Source organism: Temnothorax nylanderi, unplaced genomic scaffold (assembly GCF_030848795.1).
Source record: "Temnothorax nylanderi isolate EJ_2023f unplaced genomic scaffold, tnyl_v1.0 TNYL_tig0063_pilon, whole genome shotgun sequence".
In the NCBI taxonomy this organism is placed as follows: Eukaryota; Metazoa; Arthropoda; class Insecta; order Hymenoptera; family Formicidae; genus Temnothorax; species Temnothorax nylanderi.
The window spans coordinates 132,556-146,671 of record NW_027249125.1 but is presented as its reverse complement, the minus strand read 5'-3'; the positions used below and the strand labels follow the sequence as shown (position 1 = coordinate 146,671).

The 14,116-nt window shown below is 44.9% G+C and overlaps 1 protein-coding gene across 13 annotated transcripts in view; it reads left to right on the top strand.

The window, feature by feature from the left end:
• The window catches only part of Ten-m (teneurin transmembrane protein Ten-m), a 515,153-nt gene that overhangs the window by 465,698 nt on the left and 35,339 nt on the right, over positions 1-14,116 (top strand). The window lies entirely within an intron of this gene.

Sequence of the window (14,116 nt, the reverse complement as noted above, 5' to 3'; positions counted from 1 at the left end):
TGGCATTTCTTTCCACGGTGTTCCGCCACGGTGCGCGCGGCCACCGGGAATCAGCTCGCGCCCGCCGCGGAACGAACGTGATTTTCTATATCGTTCGCGTCCCGATCGCGCGATCCGATGCATTCTTTATTCTTTACACGGCCGTCAAAACCGGCTTGAGCGAAGCGTTGATGGAGAAATCTCGTTGGAAGGAGAATCTCTCGTCGAAGTGTTGGCAGGACTTAAGGCATCACTTAACTGCGTGCTAATTCTCGTCGTAAATTAATCTATCGTGAAATTATAATTGCATTAATTTTCTACATCTTACGCCTGTTATATCGCGATCGTGTAACTGCACAAATTATTTGAGATTACGATGAAAATTATTGATAATTTAATAATGAAACATTGTGCGCTATTGACGCTATTGCGATATTGTAAAAGTGTGTGCTGGTGTACAAATGTCTAGTCACTGGTTTTGCTTCTCGTTAGACTCTGTAGAATCAAATACGGGTGATCCTGACGCGTGTAACGACGATATCGCTTCTGTTCCGTGCAAAATTTAAAAATGAAAGGCAGCTCTTCCATGAATATACGGGAGAATATAGCCAATCAATCAAAGAGAATCGGAGTGTAGTTAAATATTTAACAATGCGAAACGGAGTGGCGTTGATAGAGTGGTGTTCCCGATAACTCGGTTTCTCCATAGAAAAACACAGTGACTAATATTTTTATTAAAATTGACGTTTATTTATTTTTATTTGTGCCGCGCTATTCCAAATTACGCAGCATTGTTTAACGCTGACGGCAAGTTAAAAAGATAATATGCGGTCGTATTATCTACAGACATCTGCATAAACACACTCTAAGAAATAAGTGTTTGATTATAAGTTGTTTTTCCTGTAGACTACTTTTCATCATTTATAAGTAACTGACTATCAATATCTGACTGAATATCAAACACATTTTTAGTCAGATATTGATAGTCAGTTACTTATAAATGATGAAAAGTAGTCTACAGGAAAAACAACTTATAATCAGTCATTTCTGTAGAAAAATGTTTGAAATTCAAACATGTCTTACTTTGGATTTTTTAGAGTGCAGATAGCTCGAATCTTATGGAAATGTATGTTACTTGCGATAATTTTTTTCATAAAAAAAGCTCGTACTTTAATGCCAGATAGTAACCCGGTTTCCGGCAAAATAATAATTAAGAATCCTCAAGCCACGCGATCCAACTACTCCCGCCTGTCGTGATAAAGCTTCTATTTTCGGCGCGAATCGATTGTCCCGAGGCAACGCTTCCCCGCGGCGATGAAAAAAAAGCAGCAAGACGAAAACATCCCCGCAGAGATGGAGCAGAGGGGTGTCACGCGACTGCATTATCACGCGGGCCCTATTTGTCAAGTCGACGTGTATCCAAGGCGTGACTCGGAGAAATTTTTTCGCGTGTAAAACTGCTTACAGCGTATGCAAATGAAATTTTCCATTATGCGCCTTTTAACTATTCGACGACGAGAGTCCCGCGTTTTAATGGAAAGAGGAAAACGTGGACAGTATCTTACGCGGTATCGTGTAACCGGATTTACTTGTCATCGTGACGTACTCGTGTCGCACGATGGATGCGAAAAGGGGATTGATCGAAATAAGTAAATCAGGTGAATGTTGATAGTAATTCCGATATTTATTTATTTATTTTGACTATTAATGCACTAGTTTTGAGATTGTGCGTAACTCCGCGTCCTAAATAAATGATTGCACCGCGTCGATATATAGGGAAAGAAAATTTACCCAACGTCATTTATGCACGTTAAAATATTTGGCGCCTAACTCATCAGACTTTTCTGATATTATAGAACGTTGCGTCTTAGGACGTGGGAAAATTCCAGGTACCATACGCTGTCGGGAACAGGAACTTGTTTCATTTTGCCGAAGCACGATGCAAGCCGTCGAGTGAAATTCCGTTTAAACACTATTACGCAAGCACGACATTTCCATTAAGATTTTCCGACGAAGCGAACGGAAAAACGGATATAATTATCGTTGCTGAAAAACGGGGCGTTATAGCGTCGCTTCTTGATGCCGTCCCGTCACTCGGTACTTCGAATTTCTTTAAAAATTATTTTCCTTCGAGACTTTCGAATTAGAAATCGTTCGAAATGACAAATGATATGTTTTCGTGGCTGGAATCGTGACATCGACCATATTAAATTATAATAAGTGACAATTTAAGTTACTGACATGAAAGCCAATACAATTATTCATTAATGCACAACTTAATGCTCTTTTATATTGCTTTTCGCAAAAATTATGCCTTATGCAGGAGCATGTATGTAAGATCAATATTCTTTCTTCTAAAAATTTCTCGCGCGGAATATAGAAGTCTTAAAAAATGGATATGTTTTTCAGTGTCAGTAACGGGGTCAATTAAAACTTGAATTTTATTCATTTTAATGTACATACATTTGCTCGAATGAAAGTTTGATTGACTGAAAGTGGCGGATCGGCCAGGCTCTGATTGTGGTGTCTCTATTTTTCGTTGGATGGAAAGCTGCCATTTCGCGAAGATCCGCCGCGAACTCGTTCCGACTTCGCGATAGCGTTCGAACCGCGATAAAAACTCCATCCCCGGCGCGAATCGATCGCCCCGCGGGCGCAACACTTTCACCGTGAGAGAGCATGGGGCGCGAGAGAGGGTGGAAGCTCAGGGAAAAGCTGCGGGAAGAACGACAACGCGCGCGCGGAGAGACATACGTGACGAGGGGTTAGCGAGAGGGAGCGGGTTGCATTACCACCATGCAGGAGCCGTATTTATCACCCTGACATTTCCAAATGTCGCGCGGTTTATCAGGTGTTCCCCGGTGGAAACCTTAAGGTACCGTGGCACGAACTCGCCGCCCACCGATGTGGCGCGGCACGGCGCGGCGCGTCCGTGAGAGAGTACGAACATCGCATCGGCTACGTCATTAAATTTGCATAATAAGACGTCGTGTGGTGGCCGAACGCCACATCGTAGTAGCAGTAGTCGTAACCGCGATCATCGTTATCGTCGAAACTGCTGGTACTCGCCGCGAACAGCTGCCGCGATCGCCAATAATTATATAAAACGGGTTTATTTAACGCCTCGGTGGACGAAGGATGGAACGAGGCGTCACGCCGTGACAAAAATCTTGGATCGGACGTCCTTCGTGCGCTGCATTTCGTCCAATCTCGAAACTGATCGATCCCGCCAGGTGCAAACTGAAACATGAAGACTCCTCTCCCGTGTTACTTCTAATTTGCTTATCGAGTAGTTTCAGAAAGTCGGTTAAATTTATCTCCGATATCTCCTTCTGAAGAAAATGTGAAACGATTCTGTTATTATAGCTGCAATAAGTAACAAAGCATAATTTTGAAAAAATTATGTTATTTTTTTTATATTAGAGAAAACAAAGTTTCATGGATAATTTGAAGATTAAAACAAAATACAATTGTCGCACATTTTATTGAGAGGCAAATAAATTATCTTGACAGATCCTTAAGCAGGCAAGATATTCATGATAAAAAAAAACGTAATCTTTCTTGAATTTGTGTTTTTGTCGTCGTTCCTATTCCGAATGCTAATTCCGCGAAAGTGTGTCGCGACGCATTAAAAGCGCAAATTCGTGAAAGCATTTTTATCGGGGATAGATGAAAAAAACTGCGACAATTTTTCGAGAACGAACGTAACGTTGTCACAGGGGGAATTAATTAATTTCGGGCGGGCCGCCCTCCGTGCCACGCGATTTGCACGTTAAATCGCGGTCGCCATACCCGCCGTTGCCCTGCGCCCTAGGAACGTGACCGATTCGCCCTGCGCGCGACGCATTAAAGTTATTCACTTTAACTATTTTCAAGTTTCGAGTCGGCTGCCGGGGTCCCTTCCCGGGTATACCAGTCCGCGCTGCGTTCCTCTGAATGCACCGTAACGATCCCTCGGAACGCGGCCGACAGGGGCAGGGGCGCCGACAACCCCCACGGGCTCGCGTCGCTTCCGGTTTCCGGGCGCGCCGCGCGGATTCCGCGGTTGTACACCACCGTCGCGAACTTTCGTAACGTCGACGGAAATAAAACAAGTCGATGAGTTCGCGATCGTTCGAGAGAGGAAGGGCGGTGGATTAACGCGCGCGCGATTTTGAAGGAATCCGGACGAAGGGCGGGTGCGTTGCGATGCTGGCAGATGCTGATTATTATTCGAAATAATTTGGAAAAAGTGATATATTTTAGTTGTCTAATTGTATTGGATAACAGAAATGCCACGAGTAATATACTATCATGGCTTTTTATAGTTGATTATATGTTTTCTTTCAATATCTGCACATACCTTTTTTTAGTAGTCTACTCTGTGCCAGAGCAATTTTGAAAATTTTAAGCAATTTGAAAATTTAGATAGTGTTATAGCCACGAATTTTCGCTTTGAAATCGCAGAAAACGTCAGTCATCGAAAGCGTGCTTTCAATACAAATCCAGCTGCGCTTTTAACGGATATGCAGATAGAGTGTATACCCAAACAAATAAATTAATAACAATTCCCCGTGAAAAACGCGGGCATTGCGCTTTTTGTGCGCACGCGGGACGCACGTGTAATAAACTCTCAGTTAACGGCTGGATTCTTCACGCGTCTAGCCGTAATATTATATTATAATCGCGCTGATCTCCCGACGTGTATTAAGTCGTTGAACACGATGTCCAGAATTACCGACGTACGAGAGCAAAAGAGGGAGAGGTAGAGAGAGAGATAGAAAGGGAGCGCCTTTGTAATAACCTTCCCGGAGCGAGCGCGCGCCTATTACCGCCTCGAGCGCTAAAATACCTATATGACGGGGCTGGCCTTCTTGAATTACGCGGCAGGCTGCTCCGTCGAGATTAACGTCTCGTAATAACAAGCGCGCGCGGTGGTGTAAGGTGGTGCACACGGGGGTTCCCCCCCACGGAGGCCGAGGCGAAGGGAAGAAACGATCCAAGAAGCGACGCCACGGCGAGAGGCTCTCTCGTCAACGCCAACGGCAACGGCAGCGGCGGCTTCGATTCCTCGTTAAAGGCACGTGCGTGGTTATCGGTTGCTCGTCTACCACGGTCGCTCTGAGACGGTTCGGATCGGCCACCACGCAATCTAATTGCTATACCGAAGTTCGCGTGGGATAAAGGCGTGCTTTTCGCCCCTCACACGCGTGAGATTTAAGGATCCCGGTGGAGGAACGAGAGCAATTACCGTTCTCTCGGATCGATAGGGCCGATTTCGCTGCCGGATTGTGTCATTATCGATGGACAACATCGGTTATTCCTCTCTCTCTTTTTCTTTCTTTCTTTCTTTCTTTCTTTCTTTCTCTTTCTCTCTTTGAGAGAATAAGACGACCACAAACTTTGATGCAGCCCCGTCGCGGATTGCGAGATTGAGCAATCTTCTCGCGGCTTCATCCCATTGCGCGACATGCGAACTTGAACTTTTCAACGTGGTTGACGCTGTTTTACGGAACTTCGAAAAATCGGACGTGTCAGACAATGCCGTGCTCCTGGGATTGATGAAGTTATGTTAAAATATAGCGCGACGTTGTTGAATTGTGATTAAAGATTCAACATTTTAACAAAATAATAGTAATTGATTTATGTTGTTCGTTACTAGTATACTACATACAACTGATGATCGATTTATTGAAGTAATTACAGAAAAACTCGTTAGTATTATATCATCAATGAAACTTGTTCTGTTTCGCGCTTACAAAATATGCCGCCAACCACTGGAAAATCCCAATTTATGAAAATGGAAAACTTCATGGAATTTATACGAGCTGAGCTGATATCTATTTTCTCAATTTATGAAAATGAAAAACTTCGTGGAATTCGTACGAGCCATGCTATCTATTTCGGGAAAAAAATATAATTTAGCATTCCATTCCACAGGTTATGCGTTATATTTTACAAAGTATACATCAGAGTAATAGGCAGCGCCTATTTACAAGATTAAATTCCCCATATAGGATTCGTTATAGATATCATATATATATGTGCGATATTATATAATGTACACACAATATAATATACTATCTGTATCTATGTTTCTCTCTCTCTTAACGTGTCGTACCGAGTTTGTTTGCTTACCCCGCATCTTGTTCCACGGTATCGACGAAGCTGCCATTTTCCTCGAGTAGTCGAGGAAGTCATTTCGACCGAACCGTAAAACGCATCGTACCGTGCCCGGCCAAACTTTAATACATACGCCTCGGCGGATGCCGCACTCGAAATTGAGCAATCTTGCACCCCATGAAGCTATCCTGCATCGCAAACTTGCAACTTTGGTATTCCTAGAGTGCCTCGGCCACTGGGCAACTAATTTAGTGGTTTCCTTGGTACGAGACGAACTCGACACTTTTGGTCGCGAAATTGGTATTCCATTGGTCCGTAGGTGCCATCGTCGTTTCTCGAGATAGGAAATCTTACCTTTTAATCTTATTCCAAAGGCCTCTCTATTATGACTATTTTAAAACGCGAATATAAATTTATATTCAAGACTAGAATTAATTGCTCAACATAGTTATCGTTTATGTACTGGATTTCGTACTTTAATTGCAGATTAAGATATGAATATATTTAACGTACAGACATGAACAATGTAGTGTGCTAAAGCTCTTTCCGAATATAGTGTTACCGAAAAACGTAACCGATTTAACAAAATCATGGCTCTTATTAATAGCGCACAGTTGCAACGGATATCGGTTATCCGTTCGCTCGCGAGCCGGTTCGGAAAATGTGATTGCCCGAGCAAAAGTTTGGGAGCGTCGGAATCTCAGTGGCATAAGGACGGAAGGCTGCTTTCGGGAGGAGGGGGAGGAGGACGAACGACCCCTAGGATCGTCTTCTACGACCTCCTCTCGTCTCGCGGCGGGCCTCCTTCCAATATCCACGAGCTGCCAAACGCAGGATCTCCTCCTCGCCCACGTCGCCCGCCACCCGTCTCGAATCTCCTACCCTTCCTATTCCCTCCCCTGCTCCTATCCCTTACCTCCCTCGCCGCTTCCTTCCTTCCTCCCTTCTTCCTCTTCCTCCGGCGGGCAACCTCTCTGCCTCTCCTCGCTCTATCCTCGCCAAACGGCCGCACGGCATCGATTTTAACTTCGGCTTTGTGGATTTATTTCGGCCCCGTGCCTTAACCGACCCGAAAAAGCCGTGTGCCGGCGTATTTCTCTAAAGAAATCATTTCCTTTCGCGCGATTACGGTAGAGGAATGGCGACGTGGGATCGGGAAAATCATAAGGGGGTAGTACAAACGTCGTGCGTACCGCCGGCAATAAATTTCGCCGTACGATGCGCACAGTTATCGCGCCGATCTCTCGAGCCTTTCCTACATGAAATTCCGGGATGGCAGCCGATAAACATTTTACGATACCTTCTGCTCCTTCGAGAAAACGGGTTAACTCCTAGGGTTGCTAAACAGATTTATGTGACGCGCAGTTGATACAGTTGCTCGCATATTTATTTTTTTATTTTATAATTTGCTGCAAATCTGATAATAAGCGCGGCGCTTGCGATTTTTGTGTTTGCACTTTCTTATGCTTGTCTAGAAGTGCCAGAAAAAAAAGAACGTACAATTTCCTTCTTTACTCAATTTCAAAGAGGGAGTCTTCAACTCCGTAATGCAATTTGGCTTAGAAGTAGAAATCCGGTGCATTGTGGACATAACAGATATCGTTGCGGACGTCATTGGCAGATATCCCGGGCTATTCCGGCGAAATCTATCGACCTATCGGCGCCTCCTATGAGTGTGGCCCTATTCATTAGGTACGTTCGCCGCACGAGAAATCCGGATTCGAAAGTTTCTAGGAGAAGGAGGAGGAGGAGGGGGTTTTAGGAGGAAAAGAGCCTCGGTGGAGGAGAGAGGAATCGGCGCGTCCTAAATCACTCCTTTCTTTACGTAGGTGTACTAACGACTTTGCCTCCTCCGCAGCCTGTAATTAATAGTCGAACCGCGTTCTCCGGGATCCTATATCACCGCGAAGAGAGAGAACCGCGCGAGATAGCCGTAGATCGTATGGGGTCGTAGGACGTAGATCGTAGGGGCCCGATAGGCTCTCATGCCGGTCAAGACCGATCGAATGAGAACGATCGCCGTAAGATTTCCATCGACTGTTAATTGCGCCGATTAACGAATACCGACGTCGAAATGCCGATGGAGGAGCGCGATCGGTTAACGCCCGTATGTTCGTTGCTGATTAATTCTCGCTCTTTCTCTTTCTCCTTTCCTCTCTCTTCTTGCCTCTATATTTCTCTCTTTCTCCATGTTTCTCAGGTAAGACCTGCTAACCCGTGTATAGATCGTAGATCTCCAATTGCCCGTGTCGCCCGTGTCGTAAAGAGCCGGGGGAAACGTAACACGGGATACGCTCGTCGATCTGTGCGAGATACATGGGTAATCGTTAGCAACACTTTACGGCCGCCGCTATTACGGTAAAACGTAAAACATTATATGGGGGGGGCTCCATTAAATGACCGGTTAATAAATAACTGCCGCGATATATGTGCGTGCGCGCACTGCATTCGGCCGCGGAACGACTTTCCTGCGAGAGTCGATCTCCGTGTGTGTCGCCCGATTACGCAAAACCCGGCGTAACTATCAAGAATCGTACACCTACTATTCAGTTCGCTGATTAAACGATAGCGCGAAATGCCTGAAGGTGCTGCCGAGATACGTTTACGGCGCCACGACTGTTCGTACTAATTAATTTCGCGAACGTCGTCCGCTCGCAGTTAGCCGATGCCTGATATTATTGCAAAGTCACTTAACGAGCGAAAAAGATCATTGCTTTAGCAATAAACCTTTACGACATCCTAATAACAAGGTACATAAATATCGTCGGTATTACATGTTATCTTTGACATATCGTTTTGAGCTCTATGAAAAGTTGTTAACAGCGATGAAAAATGATTTATATTTTCTAGCTATATTCTTTGTCTCATCCGCTTGCATGCACTCACGTTTGTTCGCAAGTCGCACAGGTATATAGGTTTGACGTTACCTTTTACCTTATTGATATACAGACCAGCTTAGATGATCTGAAATAAATTTGACGTAAAGACCTAAACCTATATTACTTACTCTTATTATACTTATCTGTGCAAATAAAAGCGCAGGGGAATTCAGGGGAATATCGGTATACCCGCGATACAGCTCTCGCATTATCGGTTAATGCAACAATTCTCTTGGGACGAGGGACGAGCCGGTATCGATGATACTTAGCCGACGTCCCGAGCCGACCGCTCACTCGGTGAAACAATAATGCGACTCACTCGGCGATCGAGGGGCACCGATTCGCCGACGATTGCGAACCCCGTAGCCACCCACGCGTCCTAGATCGACGGGATCCTTCGGGGTCTTGCGGGACAATTTACTCGCGACGTGTCCGTGTAACTGGCGTGTAACTGGCGCGCGTAAAGCGCGATCGTACGAGACTTGCTATCAAATCGCGGCGCGAAACGCGGCGTTTCACACGATGGTCGGCGCGCAGATATTATTATGACATCCATGTTGGAGAGAACAGAGAACTCGCCCACGGGAGAGATCGTCAGGGCACGATCATCGATCGGCGATAATGGCTGACGACGCGAACACGTGGGCGAGTTACAGGCTCTCGACCGACTCTCGACCGCAAAAGTTTGCCGATGAGAACGGCTTACAGGGTTACTCGGTGTGTTAGCGGTGTTTCGGTCCGATGCGTTTCTTCGGTACCAAATTGCAGCAATTTTACAAGCGACCCCGTTGCCGTCCGATGTTCGGAACTTCGGAATTGCAGACCGTTGCGATTCGGCCCGAAGATACTTATCATTCTCGAGCGTGATTAACGTGCAACAATGAACGTAGACACGTGAACGAACGAGGCTCCGATCGCTTTAAGTAATTACTAATAGCGCCCGATTTTTAACCGCAGAGATATTACACGGAGAAACAGCATGTTCCAAATTATTTTAGTCGATTGTTCAACGCGCTCGTAACTTTGATCGAAATGTTTATAACGAGAGATGCATTGGACTGGAAGCGGGCATGCGAAAAAAATTCCGAGTTCCAACTCACGTGCGTCTCCTTAATTGGCGTGTTAGGGGACGTAAAACCGGTCGTTCGTTGTACGTTCCGCTCGGCGATCGCTCGCGTGAACACACACAGCGTTTTCCATGTGTTTTCGGTTCGCCGATGCAGCCCGCCGAAAACAGGGTACCAATTATATCGGCCGCAATTCCTGACATCCTGCACTTTGCTCGCGAACACTTTATGCGCGATCGATGCTCTCAATCGATATCCTTCCACGACACAGAACTTTCGCGTGAGCAATTGCTACGAATTAAAAAGTAAAAGATATTATTATCATTAAAAATTAATATGAATTATTTCGTGCACTCTTATATTATCTTATAATACGGTACAAAATTAATGAGATATTATTAAGATTGAGAGCGATATTATTAAGATTAAATTATTGAGTATACCTTGAAAGAAAGTTTAAACAGGGTCAAGTTGATATTCACATCCTAACGTGTGGTCAAAATGTTATTTCTTATCATGTAACATTTTACAGTGCAATGATATTAACGCTTAAAGGAATTAAAAACTAATTTGATCAAAAGTCTTTATTAGGTTGTAGACTACTAATATTATAAAACTATAGAATATTATAAAAACTATATTGTATGCGAGGTCCATGCTGTAAAACTTATTTCTAATGCAAAAAAGTCATCACTCGAATATTATTCAGTTCGACTTGAAAGAGAAAACCGGAAATAAGATTTGCACTATTTGACTAATAACAATTTTTATGCATGATGTCAGGGATATCCTGCGAGCTTTCACATGAAAGCAAAAGATAGAGAGTTAAGGGTAAGGGGCATTCGCTCGAATTCACACGATCAGACGCTTTGATTTTCGAACCGCCGTTTCCCGTCTGGAAAATGCCTCGTCTTTCCACGCTCGGCTTAGTCTCGCCTTTCGAAGGAAAGGATCGCCGAGGGTGTCGTATCGAGGTGTTTCGCGGAGGTCCACTCGAACACACTAGACACGCCGGACTTCCTGGTCGTAAAGACAGCGAAAGAGAGACGGAGAAGAAGGAAGAGAAACTAGAAGACTAGCCCACCTCGCGGCTCTTCCACTACCGGCGGCGCGTGCACGCCACATAAATTCTAATGGGAAACGAATTAAGCCGCCCCATTTTCTCACCCTGAGCCCGGAGCCCGGAGCCCGGAGCCCCTTATTTTCGCCGAACGTGAAAAGTTTTCAGCGTACTTTCGCGGAAGGAGATCCTCTTAGATATATCGGACTTAATGCAACCGCCCTCTTGCATGTTACACGTACGTGCGTAATAGCTCTCTAGGCCGACACACAGAAATTTTCCGGACCATGTATCATCTAAAGCTTCAGCTTAAATACGACGGTATATTTAGGGTGAATTATATACGTTTCAGACTTGGCGGATACCGGACGTAGTTATCACGGTCCGATGAGAAAACGTATTAACTCTTTGAATTCACGTACAGGATTAAAACAGATATAATTCTATCGGTTGCACAATTTTGCCCTGCTGCGTTACTAACGAGCTTTCCCGATTTCAGTTTTCCTAATTTAGTGCCGCAAACACGCGGCGCAAGTGCAGGAACGTTATTAGTTCACGTACGCTCTTTGTGAAGTCGCGTCTCGGTCCGTAGGCGAGTTTTCATCGCGAATTTCTTCCGAAACGCGCCGACGAGATTTCAAAGAGAGAACGCGGGACAAGTGCCACGCGCGCGCGCGCGCGCGAGCGCATTCTCTCTCTTTCTTTTTTTATCAGCTACCATTTATTTCGACTTCCGTCCTTGTTAACTCTCGCGGACTTGGCCGCCGTGGAAAAGCTAATTTCGATTTTCCAGGACACCGGCGTGCCGTGAAAAATCCAATGGTCGAGCTGGGCGGCGGGAGAGCGTTCCACGAATTCTCGCTGCTCTCCGACTTCGCTCGGTCTATCCCGCTCCCTTTTTATTTTCGAGCCACGTAAATTCTAATGGGAAACGAATTAAGTCCTTTTTTTCCTCTCCCTCTTTTCCCATCTCTTCCCCTCGACGGATCGCTCCTCCTCGTGGAGTTTCCACTTTGTCCGTAGGAAAAACGAGCGGCGGCACCGACGCCGCCGCCGCCGCCGCCGCCACGCCATTCCGCGCGGTTTAAGGCCGCCGAGAGATGCGATGCTCGACTTCGTGGTACAGATGTTAGTGCATTCGAAGTTACACGGACGTGCAAGCTCGTCCGAAAGCAGGGCCGGCGCGAAAGATAGTTTCACTGCAATAATGGACCAACAAAAGTTTCTATCTTATATGAATTATATTAATAAGAGAAAGACAATATACGCAACCACATGATAAATTAATAAGAAAATAATTGAGCATAAGCTCAATGGAATGATGAAGCAACTTGATTACAATGAATAATAAAAAGATTATACGGAGCTCAAAATATATGACATTAAAGATATCTATCTGCATTTGATTGTAACGTACAGTGTCTGATTAGAAAAGATACTTAAAAAAATGATATATATTTTATATCCTCCCCCAGGTTTCATCGAATCTCCAGCCGGCCCTGTCCGGACGTGTATGTACCCACGTACGCGCGAAAATGTATGTAACACGAGGGTAAGGGACGGGAGTTCACATAGGGCGTAGAACGAGCGCGAGGGTAAAGAACCGCCGCTATCGGCCCTCCGTCCATCCCCCTTCCGCTCTTTCCAACCCGCCCGTCGTCTACATCGTGTCTCTCCCTCTGCACCGCGTCTCCTCTGACTTCCAATTAAAACTGTTTCGCCCTACCCGTGCTCTTTTCCCCTCCCGGGGAGAAACCGGCCGGCCCGCCCCTTCATTTTTCAAGATTTTCCTCTGATGCCAGAAGGAAACGAGAGAGAGTGAGAGAGGGTCTCGAGGAGGCTTTCCCTTCGCTCTCGGGTCACTTGACGGCGAAAATCTCCTAACGAGACGTAATGCGACGACGTCGCGCGCGCACGTCCGACCCACTGATGAAACGAGAGGACTCGATTCGCTTCTAAGGAACGAAAACGCGGGGATTAGTAATGATTATTGACATGCCGTCAGCAGCTGGTCGCGATTATTAAAGTAATGAAGATATGGATATCTTCGTATAATTGGAACAGATAAATATATTTTATTTTAAGAATTAAATTTCTCTTTTATAAATTATATAAAGAATACAAAATAAACAAAAATAAAATATATTTTCATATAATAAGTGCTATAATACGATCGAGTAATGATATGATATAATGATATAATGCGATGTGTCCGACTATACCGCGAGACAAGACGGCCGGTATAGATCGTGATCTTCAGGAACAGGGACGGATTCAGGGAAGATCTTCGGTTACGTAGAAACATGATATTTCATTTTGCCCAACATCCTTAATGAGACTAATTGCGCGCGTAGTTAAGCGTTTTATCGTAATTAAATTATGGTAAATTGATACGAGCGCGCGTGCGTGCATGCGGAAGATGATGCAACGCGCAGCAGAAAATTTTTGCGAAAACTTCCGGATATTGCGATAAATTGCAAACGCTACCCGATATTACAGCGACGTAGTGATTCTCGGAGTAAAGTGGTTGTTCCACAAATTCTGGCATGGCTTCCATGAGTTCTGGGGATAGCACGAAGAGGCGGCGACGGCGGCATCGGCGGTGGGGTGTATGTACGTAAACTCAAGATAACTCAACCGCTTTAGGATTCGCCAGGAACCGAGAAGCCTGGAGGATCTCTCGATATATCCAACGTTCTGTGTTATGCGAAGAACCAAAATAGCGTATATCCGTTCGATAATATTTTTATAAGATTCTCTCTCTCTCTCTCTCCTCTTTCTCTATCTATTTATCCATCTATTTATCTATCTATCTATCTCTCTATCTCTATCTCTATCTCTATTTCTCTCATTTTCTGTGCGACCTTATTATTTGATATAATTCAAGTGATTCGGGATACCCTTCCGTTCGAGAATACAGGACATGGATGTCGATTATTTTCAGCTCCGCAGAAATTCAGTTACATCGTCATAAGTTTGTAATCTTACTTTGATTTGTTAAATTCGTGAGTAGGACAGCAGTTCATTTC